General features: G+C 40.1%; 1 protein-coding gene across 3 annotated transcripts in view; it reads right to left on the bottom strand.

The window, feature by feature from the left end:
* The window catches only part of si:cabz01090165.1 (uncharacterized protein LOC100333421 homolog), a 358553-nt gene that overhangs the window by 113565 nt on the left and 226432 nt on the right, over positions 1–18556 (bottom strand). For all 3 annotated transcript variants that reach the window (XM_038694085.1, XM_038694087.1, XM_038694088.1), the window contains one exon: positions 5702–5800. The gene's annotated coding sequence lies outside the window, so the exon portion shown is untranslated. The remainder of the gene's footprint in view (positions 1–5701; positions 5801–18556) is intronic.

The following is an 18556-nucleotide window of genomic DNA, read 5'->3' as shown; positions in this document are numbered from 1 at the left end:
TGTATGATGTGTTACTTTGAGGGGCCAGCAAATTTACACAGTTCTACAAGCTGTGAGGGGTGTACTCACTTTTGTGAGATACTGTACATAGTTATCTTTGACAGAACGTCAGGACTTCTTCACATCCTGTGTATAATATTAGATAATTGTTAAAAATGTTTTAAACAATATTTCTAGCCAAATCTTACACATTGTAACTTCAAGGAAAGATCGTCATCATAATTAAAAAACTCCATTGGTAAGTTTTGGTATGGGACTGGACTGCAGGCCGAACCAAAGGCACAAGGTTTGCTAAAAAAAACAAGAACAGTAAATACTCAGATTGTCAGCAGATCATCGTCACTTCGTTGACATTTTCAGTCTCTCGCTCCACTTCTCAATGTTTCCTTTCCAAACATAAAGTCAAACATCAGAGTCACCGAGCAGGAAATTACAAAGAACAACATGATGACTCTTGTGTTGTGTTGTTTGTTGATGTAAACATGACTGAGCACAAGGTAATTTCTGTTCATGATTTAGTTTCTAAATTTAATTCCTGGGAGTTTACTCTGCTGGCCAATTACATCTCAAACTCCACATCAGTCTTTAGTCTGATCCGGTCTGCTCTAAACATCCATCTTCCCTAAACCCTGCATGGCAGAAATGAGAAGAATGTGTTGAGTGAAAATAATCACTGCTGCTTCATATCTGCAGCTCCATAGACGATTGTTTCTCAACAGATGAATGTGCTGTGACGATATGGAGATGGAGAATACTTTGAGCAAAGGATGAAACACATCTTGATAATAAATAGTTTCACTGCTCTATTATTCTTCCAAGAGCCATGAAATCCAAACCTAGAGAATACAATACCTGCACTAATAACAGACTTCACAAATGTATTGTCTCCATTGCGTTTATTAAATCGTTCTTTATTTTTCTACTGCTTCTCCTTTACTCCCTCTCTCCTCTTTTCATTCATTTATTCATCCCCTGTGGTTTCTGTTCTATGTGAGTGGAGATGATCGTTTTCTATGCGCTTTAGGTCTCTGAGCGTTGGTTCCCATTAGCAGCCAGCTAAAATCTGTCACAGACTGAGAGGCTTTTGTTCAGCGTGCCTGCTCCTCGCTATTGTTCAACACAGGGACTCCTATCGGCAAGCAAAACCCTCTAAAGCTTTGTGGCAAAGAGGCTTCTCTAATGTGGCTACATGATGTTGGAAAGAATACATATGAATAGATTGAAAATGATGAGAACAGAATAGAAAAGAACACAAAAAATATGTATCACACACGGAGACATGAGACAATGTGGTTCACGGAGTTATTCCTGGAGCAACCATTGGTTTTCTAAACCTCTGCAGATGAAATGGCAAAATGCTCAAATCATTACAAATCAACAGGTTTTTAAAAACAAAGAAAAGAAGCTTCTTAAATAGAAATATTGAAACTTTTCCAACTTGCATACCAGATGCAAAAAAACTATTTTGATATTTCAGAGTCTCAAAGTTTTTACTGTTTCTGCATAACATGACTGCTTCATGGTACGGTATGATATCCCAGCAGTCACAGGTGTGTAGAATGACTTCCTCCCGGTCTGTATTCTGCACCTCTTGGTGGTTGTGGGGTAGACGTAACACAGTCTTTCCCATAACTATTAATAAATTACAAAACCTTTTGTTAAATGTTGCAGCAGTGCCGCAGTGAATGACTGAAATCATCAAAATACTAATATAGGTTTCTTTGAAAGCAACTCTAAAATACTTTAAATACACTGAACATAGCTACATACATGAGAAATAAAGTATGATTACAGCTGTTTTTATTTTTGGCAGGCTACTTGGGAACAATTCAAAAGATCAAGTTGCTGTGGACAGCATGTTAGCCACTGCTTACTTACAGATCCAACAGACACAGAGCAGAATGGTCATCCCCTTAGCTTTTTAATTGATATATATATATATATTCTCCACTAGCGTCACACTCCCTAACTGTGTCTGTCTGTTGTTTGGTCAAAATTGCATACATATTTATTTGATTTGAGGATCTTTAAGGGACAGTGAAGCTGATTAAAGGTGATTAAAACCATTTGGATATGCTCAGGGAAAAACCATGGTCAAGAACAAATATAGACGAACCTCCAGAACTGAAGGTAAAAGAAATATCAAATTTTTTCACAATACTTCTTACAATAAAGCAAGCCGAGACATTCCCAAGACAGAAAAGTATCATGCCATTTCTCTGTGCCGATGTTTGGTATTTGAAAATGTTTTGCTTCTATAAATGAAATGTCAAGTTTGACATGACAGCCACAACAACGACAGAAAAGTGTTCTTTTAATTGTGGACCCTCAGTGGGATTCTCAATGGTGTCTGAATGTGTATAGCTGTTGTGAAAAGATCCTGCTCACAAAGGGAAGATGCCCTGGGACGCTTCTTTAACGCTAGCTGAAAACCCATTCAGCCAGCGATGAGGACGTTGATTTTGTTCTGTGAATTGAGCAATTGGCAGTCACTTTGCCGTTTGTGGATACTCTCTGAATGCGCTGCTCCTCTCTGGGGGAGAAGACTCTGTCCTCCTGCATCCAAATTGTTTACCAACCGAAAACCAATCACAACATTAAAAATGAATTCTGTGATACATTACACATGACGAGAGATGGAGAAATGAAAATCCTTCCAAGAAACTGTTATCAGCCACAGATAGATAGACAGAGGGATGAATGGATGGAGGGGTAGATGTGATTGTTATTCCCTTAAGATGACAACACAGTTTTCCAAGGCTAATAACTCCGCCTCACAAGTTATTTCTTAACAATTACAGCCGCCACTCACTGTAATCTTTAATGTGTTCAAGGTTCCCCTAAAAGATTCTTATAAATAGAAAATAAATTGATTGCCTTTAAACTTTTTATAGTAACTCTGTTGTAACTATATATATATATATATATATATACACACACACAGTATAAGATGACGTAGCTTTCCAAGGCTGTTTCCTCTAGCATTTTGATTTGGGGAATATAAGTAAAATAGCAAGGATTATTCCTAAATCTTAAACTTTCTAAAACTCATCGTTATGTCCATTTTAAAGAAACGATACAGCAGCAAGAAGTCTTTACACTTCACATTCAAAAGCCCATAAATGCTATTAGCCTCTGATGGAACCCAAGCTATCCACTGTCCACTGTTTTCATTGCCTATTAAACCATTGTTATTGCTTTACAGCTGCTGCAGATAGTCACAGTGTAGTCAGCTCTGCTCAAGAGGCAGCAGACACGTCCTTGACACGTTATACAGAGGCACACAATGGGCGCCATGAGGACACCCTTGGTCCCTCTAGGCCAGAGGTTGGCAAATAAAGTCAGCTGATGGCGGGCCAGAACATAGTCAAATCTGTAATTTATAATCTTTCATTGCACGTGTGCCTGTTTAGATCAATTAGTAGTGCTCAAGTCTCCCATTTGAAAGGTTGCGTGTTCAATCTCCACTTCTTGCTCGTGTTATTTTTCTCCCTTTTTGACAAATGGATCGTTTTACATGTTTAAACAATTAAGCATGTGCAGGAGTGTGTGCGTCCCGGCGATTGGTCCACATCCAACACAGTCTCACTCCCTACTCGTCAAATGTCTGACGCATGGTCAAGGCCCTTTGTCGTCGCTTTTTAAAGACTTGGGTAGCCCTTTTGCATCAATTATTGATGTTTAGGGACCCGCAGTCAAGTTAGCAATGCTTAGCAACAATAAATATGCAATATCCGGTTACACTTTCAAGATAAAAAGTAACGTTTCGATACATTGCCATGTTGAAACGCGCATAATTAAAGTCGTGAAACGTTGCAGTTTCGTTAGGTTTAGGCACAGAAAGTACTTGGTTAAGGTTAGGAAAAGATCATGGTTTGGGTTAAAATAGCTATGTATGTCAATTAAAACTTAAGTTAACTAACGTTAATGTCAATTTACCTCACTCGCCTAAATAAAAACATTTAATGTTTTGTTTTGCACGGGACACAAACCCTGTTCTCCTGCTTCAAGGTCCGGGTTCTGGCCCTCTATCCACCCCAATCACCTCCTTACTTCGTCTTTTCTCTTAAATATCATACTTGCCTTTACCATCAAAAACTGACACAACAGGGCTTCCCTCAATACGTCGAACTATGACGTCAAAGGGATCCCTAGTGCGTCACAAACTGACGATTATGGCTCTTGACCAAGCGTCCATATGTGACGACTTGGGAGTGAGACCGGGTTGCCACATCAACCTATGAATGCTTATTTTCATTTCCCAGTACCTCCAGACAGAGGAAATTCCTACCTTTCTCATTCAGGGAAATCCGATCTCATGCTTTCTGACGGCTGTTTCAGACTCTTTTGAATTCCCTTTAGAACTTTTCAAAGTAAAAGCTCTCAACTAAACATGACATAAAGTACTGCTGCAAAGACATTTTGGTGCTTTTATTTTGTAGGCACAATCACAATCACAATCTGCTTTGAGGACAGGACATACTTATCAACTGCGTAAACCATGTGGGTTTTTTTGATGCCTCAGCAAGTTTAAAACCATCTAAACTCACTTGTCATTAATAGTTGGATTTATTTGTTTGCACTGATTTAATTAATGTCTGAGTGGGAAATCTCAAAATGTGTTTGTAATACACGTGGGCCTCCGTCTAAGTCGATAATATGTGTCCCCTGCTCAAGTTGATTTGCATAATCTTATGACACAACTGCAATCTGTCAATGCAATACACCCTGCAGCGATGTGGAGCTATTAAGAAACAACTGCATTAGGCAACAAGCTGTCAACAGTCAGAACGTGTCTGCAGCTTAACATACATGTTCCGTTTCCCACATTTGTACACACATGTTGTGTTATATGTTCAACCCCATTTTCCGGAAGATACAACAGTATGATAAAAAAATAAAGATCAGAGCCAGCTGGTGGCTGACACTCATACATGCACTCTTGGTACACAGACGATCACCATTCCCATCACACCTTCTTTGTGTACTCACTCAGTATGACTCTGCAAACACAAACACACACTGGCATCACGCAGCTGTCTGTCTATTTGTTTGTTCGCAGAGAGAGAGAAAGTGTGCTTGTGCATTTGTTTGTATGTCAGACAGCAATAAAACCAGCAGATGCACAACATAGTTTACCACTAACCTACTAACCTGTGCTAGGTTCAGTATGTGAGATCACGTTCACAAGAAAGAGTGACTAAGAGTGATTGTGTGTGTGTGTGTGTGTGTGTGTGTGTGAGCGTGCGCATATGTGTCTAAGAATGGTGTGTATGTGTGTGTGTTGGCCTTGTTAAAGATCCATTTCTAACGCTGGCAGATTCAATATTTATCAAATAGAGACGCAGGTGTCTGACTGCTGGATCTGAAATTGCCACTGAGGGATATGAGAGAGAGAGAGAGAGAGAGAGAGAGAGAGAGAGAGAGAGAGCTCCTTGCAGCCCACATCCAGTTTTAAATATTAACAGCTAAATGTTGGCTGAATCCAATTTGTCTACTCAAACATTCTCTGTCACGTTTGTCACATCCATCAAAACAGTCTGTTCAGACCTCTGATTCATCATTGCACTAAAATAGGTTTTGTTTGAAATTTTCAACAAATCGGACCTTCTCGGACATAAACTACGTCCTTCATTCATATATACTGTACACTGACTGCAGGAAAACAGCAGTAACTCTATTAGAAATGAAGGAAACGTACCTGATTTGGAGGGTTTCAGAATTCCTGTATCAAGGGGAACCAATCAGGGCCAAGCCCTGATGAGATGTGATGTGATGACTGGATTTGATCTGCAACAGCCTGAAAAAGAAGATGGATTTTTAAAAAAGAAAGCAATCTATCAGTCTGATTTAAATAATTGTGTTCCCTTATTTGTTATACAAACAGAGAAATTCCATTTCCTGAGATAATGTTGGTTTTTGTTCAACCACTAAAAGGACCCCTCAAATTCTGTTTCTTAAAGTAACATTCTAGATGATTTACATTTAAGTAAATGTCTGTTAAGTCACTATCCATCGCTGAATGACATAATGCACTGGTGATTGAGGCTATACTGACGAAAACCCTTTTTTGCAGTATTACAAACTGAGTGTGGGTGGAAACATTATACATTCCCGGCAAAAAATGCTGTATTCAGTCACTGCTATTGCAACACTTGACAAAACACAAGTTGACTTTTATTTTGAAGAAGTCACTGGAAATGCAATGTGTTTGTCAGTGAGATTAGCACCAGCTGCTATTTTCCATCAAAAATGTGTCTATAAAACAAGAAAATGGTAATTTACAACATTTTTGACAGCAGATCAGTTTGAAATATTGCAGGGAGGAGTGGAAGAGTCAGGAGCAGCCACAGAGAACTGCTAGAGGAATAGCTGCAGGCGGCAGGCTGCACACCGAGGTAACCAACTCTTTTCACTGTGCCCTGCTGTTCGCAGAGTCATGCTGTGCGCAGCATAAAACCAGATCACGGTTGCTCACAGAATTTTGGGAAAAGGCCAATTAAAGCCTGACTTCGTTATTTAAAACGACAATACTTTGTTTTGCCCCCAGAATTCTGTTATCTGTTGAATTAAACCGGATTTGCTCATTAACAACAGGTGTCACCAAATCAACCAGGACTCAAATATTAAGGATTACACCTCTGTGCCAAACATAAACTGAGGAAAGATGTTTTACTGAACAATAAAACACTTCAATATCACTTAACACATCTGTGATGATTTGGCCAATAATAAAATAAAGTCATCTGAAAACTCATTATTACAGCAACCCCACCAGGCACATCAGTGTAACATCTACGTTTGGTTGACTGTGACCCAGACTCCCACAGTGTCACTATGTGGACAATAAAAAAACCCATAACATTAAATCAGCGTGCTGTGATCGTGCACAGCAGTAACACTGGCAGGATTGGACGTTCGATTCCCTGTGGTGACGGTCATGACTCGAATGTAGGTCAGAGAGAGTCCAACAACGTGGGGCTGTTTGTCAGAATCATTCAACAAATGGTAAATTTCATGTAAACTCACAAGTAATGCGTTACAAATGTAAAAAGATTTTACAAAAGTAAAATGAGATGTTGCGCTGATTTCTGGAACCAACCCAAAATACAAGGACATATGGACACATAACAAATGTGTGTTTTCAGAGATATTTTTAGATGTGGGACAGGAACCTGAGGGAGGATTTGTCAAAGCCTGCAGAATACAGATTTATCTGTAATCCATCACATTTTTTTGTTTAGCAGCAACTCCTGTCTCCCACCGCTGTCAGTCAAAACACAGACAGAGCTGCACAATAAATATACTGTACACCTGGTTGCATGGGTGAGTAGTAAGATGATTGAGGTCCAGACTACTTCACATGAATAAAACATTTGAACTAAAACAACCTCATGCTGTAAAGCAGACAACAACAAGGTCTGTTTAATAGACCTGCCTTTTGCTCATATTGGCAAATCCAAATTTATATAAAGCTGTAAGCAGCATTGGGCAGGTCCTCGCACGTGTAGCGCATCAAGGTGTGAGGCCGCTGCGTTGCAGATTCTCGAGATCTGCCGGTGTGGCTGTGAATTTGCCCAAAGGTGTTAATCATCATTGCATCCCCTTTGTGGCGCTGCATAGCACTTGGCGCTAAGACTAACACTGAATATTGGCATGTGGATGTGTTCGGGGGGGGGACTGCTATCAAGCATGTAAAGTTTGGTGCAGATGTCAGCATGTACGCTGAAATTACAACAACGTCCTCTTTCATGGCGAATCATCGATTTTGGACGCCACGCCACGGGGACGCCGTTCCACGAAAACTCACCGTTTGTACAACTTTTAATCGTCAACACGTTTCGAGTAGACAGCGACAACCTGAAGTCGGTCAGACTAATTCTGTAGGAGGACTTCGTTAAAGTACAGAGCCTGTAAATCATCCAAAAATTACCATAAAATTCAAAATGGCCGACTTCCTGTTGGGTTTAGGGCATCGCTCCATGAGGCTTTTTGGTTCATCTGGACATGATACATGTGCCACAGAAATTTCATACATGTAGGTGAAATGTGCCACGGGGGCTGCTTCTTTAAAGGTCATTGCCACCGCCACGCCGTTAACAGAAAACGCACGTTTTACAACATGGCCTCATGAATGTGTTAAGGGTTTTGTGGGACAGTTTTGAAGTTGATCTGTTAGGAGTAGTACATTACAGTGGAAATCATGTCATTTCCGGTTGCCAGCAGGTGGTTCTATGACATTGAGTGATCCATATTTGCATATGGATGGGTTCAGGTTTTGTTTAAAATTTTCACCAAATCGGACCTTCTCGGACATAAACTACGTCCTTCATTCCTGATTTGGAGGGTTCAACTTTTAATCGTCAATGGGTTTAGAGTGCACAGCGAAAATTTGAAGTTGATCGGACTAAATCCCTAGGAGGAGTTTGTTAAAGCACAAAGTGTGTAAATCGGCAAAAATGACCATTAAATCCAAAATGGCTGACTTCCTGTTGGGTTTAGGCAATGGCTCCAAGACGCTTTTTTGTACGCTAGCGAGCCATTTTGCCACGCCCATGCACAAAACCCATAAAAAACTAAATTTGTTCGCCGCGGCTGAATTTTTTCCAAAGTTTGGTGAGTTTTCGAGTATGTTTAGGCCCCCAAAATTGAAGTTGCTTTGCAGAAAAAAGAAAAATAATCCGTTCAGTTTCAATAAACTATATGCCAAATAACCTTTATCCTCTCCAAACCACCCAGTGCAGAAAGACTGAATTTTTTACATGTTATTTTTTTGCTCATAGTATTGGATGGTTCAACTGAGAGTGACATGACATGATTTTAGCATCCACAGCATTGGCTCCATGAAGCTAGGTGTGAAGCTGTTTTTTTTTTTTTTAACCATGTTGCATAAAAAAGTTTTACCTGCAATGTCAACTGTTGATTGACCTCTTTGTCTTGAATCAACATTATGGGATCATCACTCTCAGCTTCTTTGGATTGTACAGTGCATAAATGAATTGAATCTGATTGGATTAGAGAGACAGAGGAACATCTAAATGTCCATGAAAGATTGAAATCTTTTCAACCTTTCAATCTGATCCTCTTCACTGCGTCTCGCTACCCGATATCTGAATCGAGAATCATCCCTCGTATTCATCTCAGCACAAAAAACAGCAACTCTGTGTGAATAGAAGTAGTAGTACCCCCTCCCCTCGGCTCTCTCCCAGAGTGCTGGTTACTGATATCGATGATGGCACACAGCGAGGATGTCAACGTTTCAGTTTTAAATGAGCAAGTCGGGACGGCCTTGTGTCAGCTCAAGAGGAAGCCCTTTGTACTGCGGAGGCCAATATGTCTGGTTAATGAGACTGTGGTTCAGACCCGGACAGCGCGGCCTTATGGGAAGGACGCCGCTGCTGCTCTGGTCTTATTAAGATGAGAGGAGAGATAAGTGGATGGGAGAGTCGGTCTGGCTTTGTTGATCGTCCAACCCCCGTGTCTGCAGTCTGCTGACATTCTGTTACATTCAGCTGAGTCGGCTTTGGGAGGAGTTTTGTCTGTAGATGGAGGTTTAGTTCTGTGCTTCTGATCTGTAGCTGAACAAATAACTGTACTTGTTACAAATGCAATGTTAAACCTTGCAGATGTTTTGTTTTTTGTGAAAGTGGCGGCTTCCCTGGAAGTTAAAGGGTCCATAATCCATTGGAAAAACTACATTTAATGCTACATGGATGCTACAATGATGGGAATGTTTAGCCATGCTGGCAAAATTGCTTTACAGATGGTAAAATAAGAGTTCTTTGGTGTGGCCTGAGATAGCTCAACAAATGCTGAACTGATTAGCATAAGATTTGGTCAGCGTTTTGTATGTTGTATTTTTTATATTGATTGCTGTAAAGCACTCTGTCACTTGTATTGAAAAGTGCTATGCAAATACAGCTATTATAACTATTATTATATCATTAATGTCAGTGCTTCAAGTGGACAAAATAGGTGCCAGCTGACCTGTCCCTAGCGTCCCCAGAGAAAATGACACCTATCTGTCAATATTTTTAAATGTACCGCCCCATCAAGCCTGTGATTGGTCAGTTCACCAAAACTTCTCTTCTCCCTCGTCTCTCTCCGCCGACAGAGATTAGCAGGCAGGCGAGAACGGGAACAGTTGAGCGTCACGTAGAGAACCTGAAATGGAGAGGGCAGAGGAGAGGACCGGCAGCCTGGGAGAAGTCCCGGTACGGAAGAAAATGTCCCGGTACGCCAAAGAGTAAAACGTCGAGGTTCACTTCAAGTACTGATTATTGTAACAACTTCCCCTGAACTTCAGATGGTGAGATTAAACTGGGAGGATAGCAGCAGCAGCCTGTGGTGTACAGGCTGGTAGGATCGGAGGCAGCCAGGAGCCATGGCAGTGGAGTTGCACCCTTCTGTCGCTGACTCATAACACAGGCCTGGACAGCGGCAGCCGCTGCAGCCGCAACTCGCTTTCTGGAAGAACCTTGTTCAGTCTTGCTCGATATGCAGTTTTTTAAAACCGTCTTCACAGACACCTTAAAAATAATCCAAAGCCAGCAGTTGGCCCCATCTCCTGCTAATTTTTATTAACTCTGTTTATGAAGCTTAAAATAGCTCGCATCACCTAATTGTAAAATGTGCATATGTGTGCATATCAGTTAATGAAGACGCTACAGTGTGTTTATCTCTGTTAATATATCCACAGCTCAGAATCCAGCCCTCATTATACAAACCTTAATGTCTACCCACCAAGCACAGCAGGGTGAGTGTGTGTGTGTGTGTGTGTGTGTCTTCAGGCTGTCATCTCTTCAGACCAGCTGCAGAGTCCAGAAGTCTCAGTTTAAAGACCGTCTCCACGCTCCACAGAGCTGCTGTCTCTCTCTGTCCCAATGAAACAACTTGCACTCTGTTTTTTGTTCTTCCCACCAACACTGAAATTATTGGAAGCTAACACACTCCCTTGGAATGCAGACCAATCAAACTACTCCGGGTTAATTAGTAAAAAGTAAACTGGGTACATTCCACGAGGGACTTTGTGTTGAATTTTGGCATTCATGTGTTTGCACTCTGACTATAGTTTGTTTTTTTCCCTGCATTCCTGATTATTACATTTGACAGCTGCTCTGTAAATATTGTAAAGTTAGTTCTGGGAAAAAGTTACTGCTTTTGAGTTAAACGATTTCTGCAGCACTGGTCAATGCAGACAGACTTTCTATACTCTATGCTTCTCATTTATCTGACCTGTCAGTGGTAAGGCATAAAGTAACATAAAGTTTGGAGTTTGAGGTGGTGAATGGAATTACAATGACTCTGTTTTTCACTTTCCTTTACCAAGTATTTAGATGCCTAACCTAACCATATTTTATTTTAGTGGCAATCAGTTCAGATTTCCTGACTTTTCCTTTAGTAAATTATGGTCCCATTTAGAGGAAAATAGACCATAAAGCAGAGTATGGTTCAGGGCGGGATTGTCTATGATTGAAATAAAATAAATAAATAGAACAGTAACGTGTGTGTGTTATTATACACATACATTCAATGGCTACAACTCCACAACATTATATTCAAATTAACATTTACATTAGAAGCAGGAAATCACGGTATGCATCTGACTTCAGGTCATAATTGCAGCTAAATTGTTAAACATTACGAAAACATTTTCAGATTTAGATGGAACCACAAGCCCATTACACACTCAGTAAAAAGTTATGAATAGAAAAGAGCTTGCAGTGATTTCAGACTGAGCCGATTAGATCAGCATGTATGCACCATATTCACTATATTCAAAGGGTAAAGAATGAAAACGATCCCAGCCAAACAGAGTTCTGGAGCAGATTAAGACTCCAAATAATGTCTGTTCTCCTGCCAAAGCTCATCCCCAACAAACAAAATTAGCAGATTGTCAATTTTCCTGAAACGACGTATTCGACTGTTCCCTAACACGACATGTATGAGCTTTGGCATGTGGCAGTCCATTATGTAACTCACATTACCTAAGTCACATGATGTTTGACAAATGGTAAACGTTGTGTGTTTAGGCAACAAAACTACTTGGTTAGTTTTAGGAAAGGTCGTGGTTTGGGTTAAAATAAGTACATTATATAAGTTACGTGACATAAGTCATCTACAAAACGTTATTTACTTTAAGTCAACTTTGAGTTTCTTCCACATGGGACTCAGTCTACAGAGCGAAAGTCCTGTTATAACAAGACATTACTCAGTTCAGGTTTGGACAGGTTTGGTGAGGTCAAAATGATCCTTTATAAAGGTCACTCTTTATATCTAAGAAGGCAGAAAAGAGAGTAAGAGGTCTGAAAATGATTTCTGTTTCTTTGTATTTTAGTTTTTGTTATAGAAGAATAAACAGAGATGGATAAATATCCTAAAGTTATGGATAAAACATGCACAAAAATGGCTGTCACCTGTCAAATGCCGGGATGGAAGAGAGGGAGACTGGTGGGAAGAAAAAGAAAACTGAAATAGACAATGTGAAAAGATGTGTGGGAGAGAAACGGGACAACAGGAGTATGGGTTTGAATAGGATGCGGATGTACTGATGGACAGATAGATGGGTGGGTAGATGGACATATGGACGAATAGTTAGAATGATGGATCAATGTATGGGTGGGTGAATGGATATACAATATGTACTGATGGATGGGTGACTGGATGAACAACGGATAGACTGATAGATGAATTGACGGTGGATGAATGGATAGATACATGGATTGGTGGACATGTTATACATGGATGGAGGGAAGAATAGGTGGATATGTGAATGATTGGTTGGTTGGTTGGATGGATGGATGATTGGATGGATGGATGCACTGGTAGACTGATGATGGATGTATGGCTGGATGGATAGATTGATGGATTAATGGATAAAGGATGGATTATAGATGGTAGGCAGACTGAATGAATTAATGGTTGGATGGATGGATATGTGATTATCTGGCTTGAGAGACACATGATGGATAAATCTTCTCTCTTTGTCAATTTGTTCTTCTCTGATTAAACAAACATCTGGCGTGTACACAGAGGGAACGAAGCACAATAAACAGTAAAAATTGATTATTATTATTATTAGTATAAGAGTAGTAGTAGTAATAAGTAGAGTGCATTACAACTTGTTTAGTCTGCCTCAACATGCTCAACTTCAAAAGACAACGTCTTTTTACAAATATAGCACCAGCACATATGTGAATGAAGTGTTGGAGGATTCGATGGAGGAACTGAGGTTGTATCTGTAGAGATACGGAGGAGTGGAGGAAGAGGAGGAGTGACACACGAGGAGGAGGAAGGAGGGATGGAGGGAGGGATTGGCTGAATGGGTGGAGGGTTGAGAGAAGTAGGAATCCAGCAGGGAGCTGACAGAAGGGCCAGTGCCGGCCTCCATCCTGCCAACAATCGGGCGAGCACACACACACTCACACACACAACACACACACACACACAACACACATACACACACAACACACACACACACACACACACACACACACACACACACACACACACACACACACACACACACACACACACACACACACACACACACACACACACACACACACATACACACACAACACACACACACACACACACACACACACACACACACACACACACACACACACACACACACACACACTAAACAAGGCTCAATGCTGAAAACACTCCTGATTGGATGAAAATATATAGGGTATATTAATATACACCTAAGATGCATCACGTCGTGTGTTTGTATTTGTATCAGTGTATGTAGGCAAAAGGATGCATGCAAGCTCGTCTATGTATTTAAGTGTGTGTGTGTGTGCTGGCAGGGGCTGGAGGCTGGCAGATGGTCAGAGCTGAGTCTCTCTCTCCTGTGGGTCCCTCAGCTCTCTCTCACCCTCTCCCTCCCCCCAGCTCCACCTCCAGGGGCTACCCACCCGTGTTAAGCCCCACCTGAACATCTCCCACCCGGGCACGGAACTGCACCGCCTTCTCCCTGCCTGGAGCTGAACTTGCTTAACCTTCTTGGATTTGTCCGTGGACTGAAGGTTAATGCTGTCCATTAAACAGCGAGGGTGTTTCCTAGCTCTGGGAGCAGCCGAACATTTCCAAATATCCGCGGGCATCGGTTTCTGTTTTCTTTGATTCCTGGTAGATTTGATTCCCGACATAGCCGTGGAATTTCATTTTTCACAGTTGGGCTCAGGCCTAACAGGAGCTCAGTGCCGCATTTAAGGGTATTCAGCTGTTTGTTCCAGGGAGATTTTTATCAACATCCGTATGCTTCTGGTTGTAAGAATTGTTATTTGTTTGATAAATTCATTTACAGTTTGCAGGTTATACCTTGTTTCTTCTGTCCATTCTTATGTCACGCAGGTAGAGAACAGCTCTTCCACCGTTGGGGTAAAAAGTTTTATTCTACGCTATTGTGGTAAATAATAAACTGTCTCTAAAAGGTGTCTATAGGAGGGAGGGACAGTGGTTGATGTTTTAATAATCACCTGGTGGTCACTGATGATGCATTAATGATGTTTGTCTATTAATTAAACTGAAAAACAACAGATAAGGACACACACACACACACCTTACTGAATAAAAAAATAAAAATACAAACGCCCAAAACAAGAGGCTCATCCAGCTCTGTTTGTTGATTCTATAGCGATGTTTACCAGTAATCGCACTGCAAAAAATAGATTTCTGAATATAAATCCATCTGCTTTGATGTCAGAGAAAGTTCAAAACTGAAGAACTCAATTATTCACTAAGCGGCCTTGATAACAGCGCTAGCAGCTGATCAGGGAGTTGAATGGAAGGCGAATGACTATTGCAAGATTTAATGTGGTGAATTTCAGGCAAAACACAACGGACACTAAAAGAAGCCCGCAGAGCACACGTGGAGCAACACATTTTCCATCCATTATTCAATTTCCCCCTCCTTCAAGCTATCCCTCTGACTGTATGAGCTGGACGAATCGCATCTTTCACAAAAACTAGATCCCTTCTTGTAAAATTACCCCTTGGATGTATTTACAAGCTAGCAACTCATAAAAACAATAACTTGTATTGCCCAGTCAAATTACCAAGGCTGCTTTCCATTCTGCTAATTAAGCGTCCTCGCTCCGTCGTCCTCACTACTGAAAGTGTTTTATTCACCTAAATGCGTCTCTGACTATATGGCAGCCTCGTCACTCTGACATCTCTCGTGTATAGGTCCTGTCTGTGCATATGTGTGTAAAACATTGAATTTCTTCTTCTTTCTGCTTCTCCTTTATTTTCTCTCTTCACTGGACTCACTACCCCTTCAGTGTAAATCTGTTTATTCAGTAAAATGAATGGGCAAACTGCCCTGGAAACGGCATCACTGTACAATCACTATTATTGCATGACATTACGGGAGCATCCACGGCTTTAAGGTTATTTATGTTTCTCATCCGAATGACAAACGGATCAAGCAGTCTGACTTTGTATACTGTTTCTAAAAGGCTTTCCTTTTCGATTTATTTTCTTCTCAAGTGCATCTTGGCTCCTTAAAGTCTATATTTGTCCTATACAGCAGCTCTGTCCCGGGAATTATTAGTCCTACAATTTCAGTTTTACTGTAACTGCAGCCTTTCTTAAACAAATTATTTTATTTATATTTTTTACAGTTACAGTGCCAGGTAGTCCGTCACCTTTAAGAGCAGCAGTTCTCTTCCAAACTTTATAACACAAGATAATGTATCTCATCAAAATGACTCATGTCCCATTTGATTCCTTCTCTCTCTCTCTGTCTCTGTCTGTCTCTCTCCAAAGCTTAAAATATAACACAAAAGAACAATTAATTTCATACAGTTCATTAAATAAAAATAAATAAAATAATCAAAGTGTGTGTTTGAGTGTGTTAAAATAAAAAAAACATTTAAAAAATAAAAATTTAAAAATTAAACAGTAAGTTTGTGTGTACTAAAAATTGCAAAATAAATTAAACATAAAGTATTAAAAATAAAAATAAAATGAAACTAAAACAGTAAACATATGAGTGTGTGTTAAAAAATAAAATAAAATATAAATATTAAAAAAAATAATAATAACAGTGAACGTGTGGTTGTTCCACAGGTCAGTAGTATGTAGATGTAATTTTATGTTCAAAAAAGAAACAACACAATATTAATAAACAAAACCAAAAGAATCGCTATAAAAAATAAAATCTAAAAAACAAACATATCTCTTGGGAGGAGCTAAGGCGGGTGAAGGTAGCGAGGAGCCATGTTAGTTGAAATAGAAGCACCCCAAATGAGAGAACTTTGTTTTATGACACACCTGAAAACAAAATTCCACCTGTGAAGGCATTTAACTGACTGACTGCTCTTATCCACCAATCAGAAGAGAACCAGTGGGACATGTCAATCAGTCAGACGGGTCTATTTGGTGTGAGTCTGAGGTGAGCGGTGGGTGAGTGCGTCTGTTTGATGGGCGATTTCCTGGCTGACTGATGGTGTTTTGAATGACTGATGAGGTGGATGATTTGGCCGAGTGCGTTGGCGTCCCTGAGCTGATAGACTGAACCCCTCCTCGCTTTACAGGCTGAATATCAAAGTGGCCCTCTCTTTCATTTTTGTCACTTCTATCCTCCAGTTTTTCCTCTTTCTGCTTTGGTGTCGTTTTATCTTCTTTCTCACGTCACATTTCCTTCCACTCTCTGTTTTTCCTCGTCCTTCGTGACTTTGTTTTTGTCACTTTCCCCTTTAACTCTGTGTCTCTTTTGCTTTCCCTCTAGTTGACACCTTTCCTCTCTCACTTATTTTCTTTGTCACTTCTGTTATTGTCTGAGAGTTTCTCTCTTTTTTGACTCTCTTTTACATTTATATGCACTCCATTTTCACAGATTTCTCAAGCAGTGTTTCCCACAGGATTTTGTGAGACTGCATAGATATATTTGGTAATGAAACAGCAAACAAGTCAACTAATATATTTAATGTTTTTCCAGCAACTCTAAATCAAAGAATAATTACCATTTTATTTGACTTTTAATGGACACATGTAACATTTTCTATACTTCCTGTGAATATAATCCAATTTATCTTATTTCCATACATCTTATTTTGAAAACCAGTCATTATCACATGTGTATCCTCGCCCTACATTCACCAGGTCCGACGCAATTTGACAAATGATACTGTATATTGTTCTTGTATCGTACAATTAATACTTCAAGTAAGACTCTCTAACACTTGTTACCGAGTAAGACAATGACAGAATAAAGTTGCTAACCCGGCCTGTCAGCTCGCTATGCTCCTTTTAACTGCAGTTACCATAAAGGCTCTAATAAGTGCGCACTCCAAATTTAGCGGCTAGCATGATGCCGTTCTCAAACGAGAGACAGTAGATACACTCAACGCAGTTCAAACCCTTAGTTAATGTTACCGTAATTACCTCAGAAGGAAATCGGTTGTCTCGAGTCGGATGCCAAAGTGTGTGAGTGTGTGAGTTTACAGCAGCGGTGCAAAACACAACGTTATAAGTCTTTAATGTTAACATATATTAATTAATGGTAAACACTGTCTCAAGTTCCCTCCACCCCTCTGCTTGTAAAATTCTCTCTTCCTCGTTCTTTCAGACAATTTAAATGTAAGAAGGAAAAAAAACAGACTATTTTCCAAAGTGGCTTTCAAGATATAATCCCCCCATGTTTTACACAGCAGCATAGTGATTGTAAGTCATTTATGAAAACAATTAGAAAGGAGACTTCCCAAACATGTCAGCAGTAACATAAAGAATGAAAGAGAGGAGAAAATATAACCTGCTCGATTTGTCCACACATTTTGGCACTATAAGGCAAGAAGAACAAAAAAAGGCTTGGGACGTCTCTCCATTTTACATACCAGCCTTTTTTATGGTGAGAATGTGCAACTTAAAAATAGTTTGTTCGTTAAAATTCAATAAGAATGGGCTGAGGTAACACCTTGGACAGAGAGATAGAGGATGAGTGGACTAATCCACAGCCCTGACCTAAGACCACATATAGGAGACAGAAAAAAGACCAACTAGAAAGATGTCCACACATAAATCTGGTTTCTATTATCCCTTTCTTTTACTACTCAGAGAAAGCGACCAAACAATAAATCTCAGGTCATCGCTGTCAGTGTGTGTTCATTTCTATAAATGCTCCATGGAAATCCATCACCGACCTACTGCAGCTACACAGGATGGGTGGTCAATGGAGAGAGGTAGAGAAAGGTAGAGATTGAAAGGAGAGAGAGAGAGAGAGAGAGGGGTGATGAATCACAGAGGAAAGTCTGCTCTGAAATATGTGGCTCTAAATCAAACTGTTAAACTCCGACACGACAGAAGAGGAATAGTCCGGAGATAGATGAGAGAGACAAAGAGTCAGGGAGAAAAAGATATAAAGGATAGTGACTCTCTTATTAAATACATGTGAGGTTAAACAATGATGTCATTACAGTTTCATTTGTCAGAACAATGCTCCCATTTAGGACTCTGACCATTCAGCTGACAGCTTGAACCACTTACAGTGTATTCAGCAATAGGACAGCTTCATTAACCCTCACAGCCAAAGATAAAGAAGTCA

This window comes from Micropterus salmoides, unplaced genomic scaffold (assembly GCF_014851395.1).
Source record: "Micropterus salmoides isolate LMB-PRFRI ecotype aquatic unplaced genomic scaffold, ASM1485139v1 Ms_hic_scaffold_3, whole genome shotgun sequence".
Lineage (NCBI taxonomy): Eukaryota > Metazoa > Chordata > Actinopteri > Centrarchiformes > Centrarchidae > Micropterus > Micropterus salmoides.
This window is presented reverse-complemented; position numbering and strand designations above follow the sequence as displayed.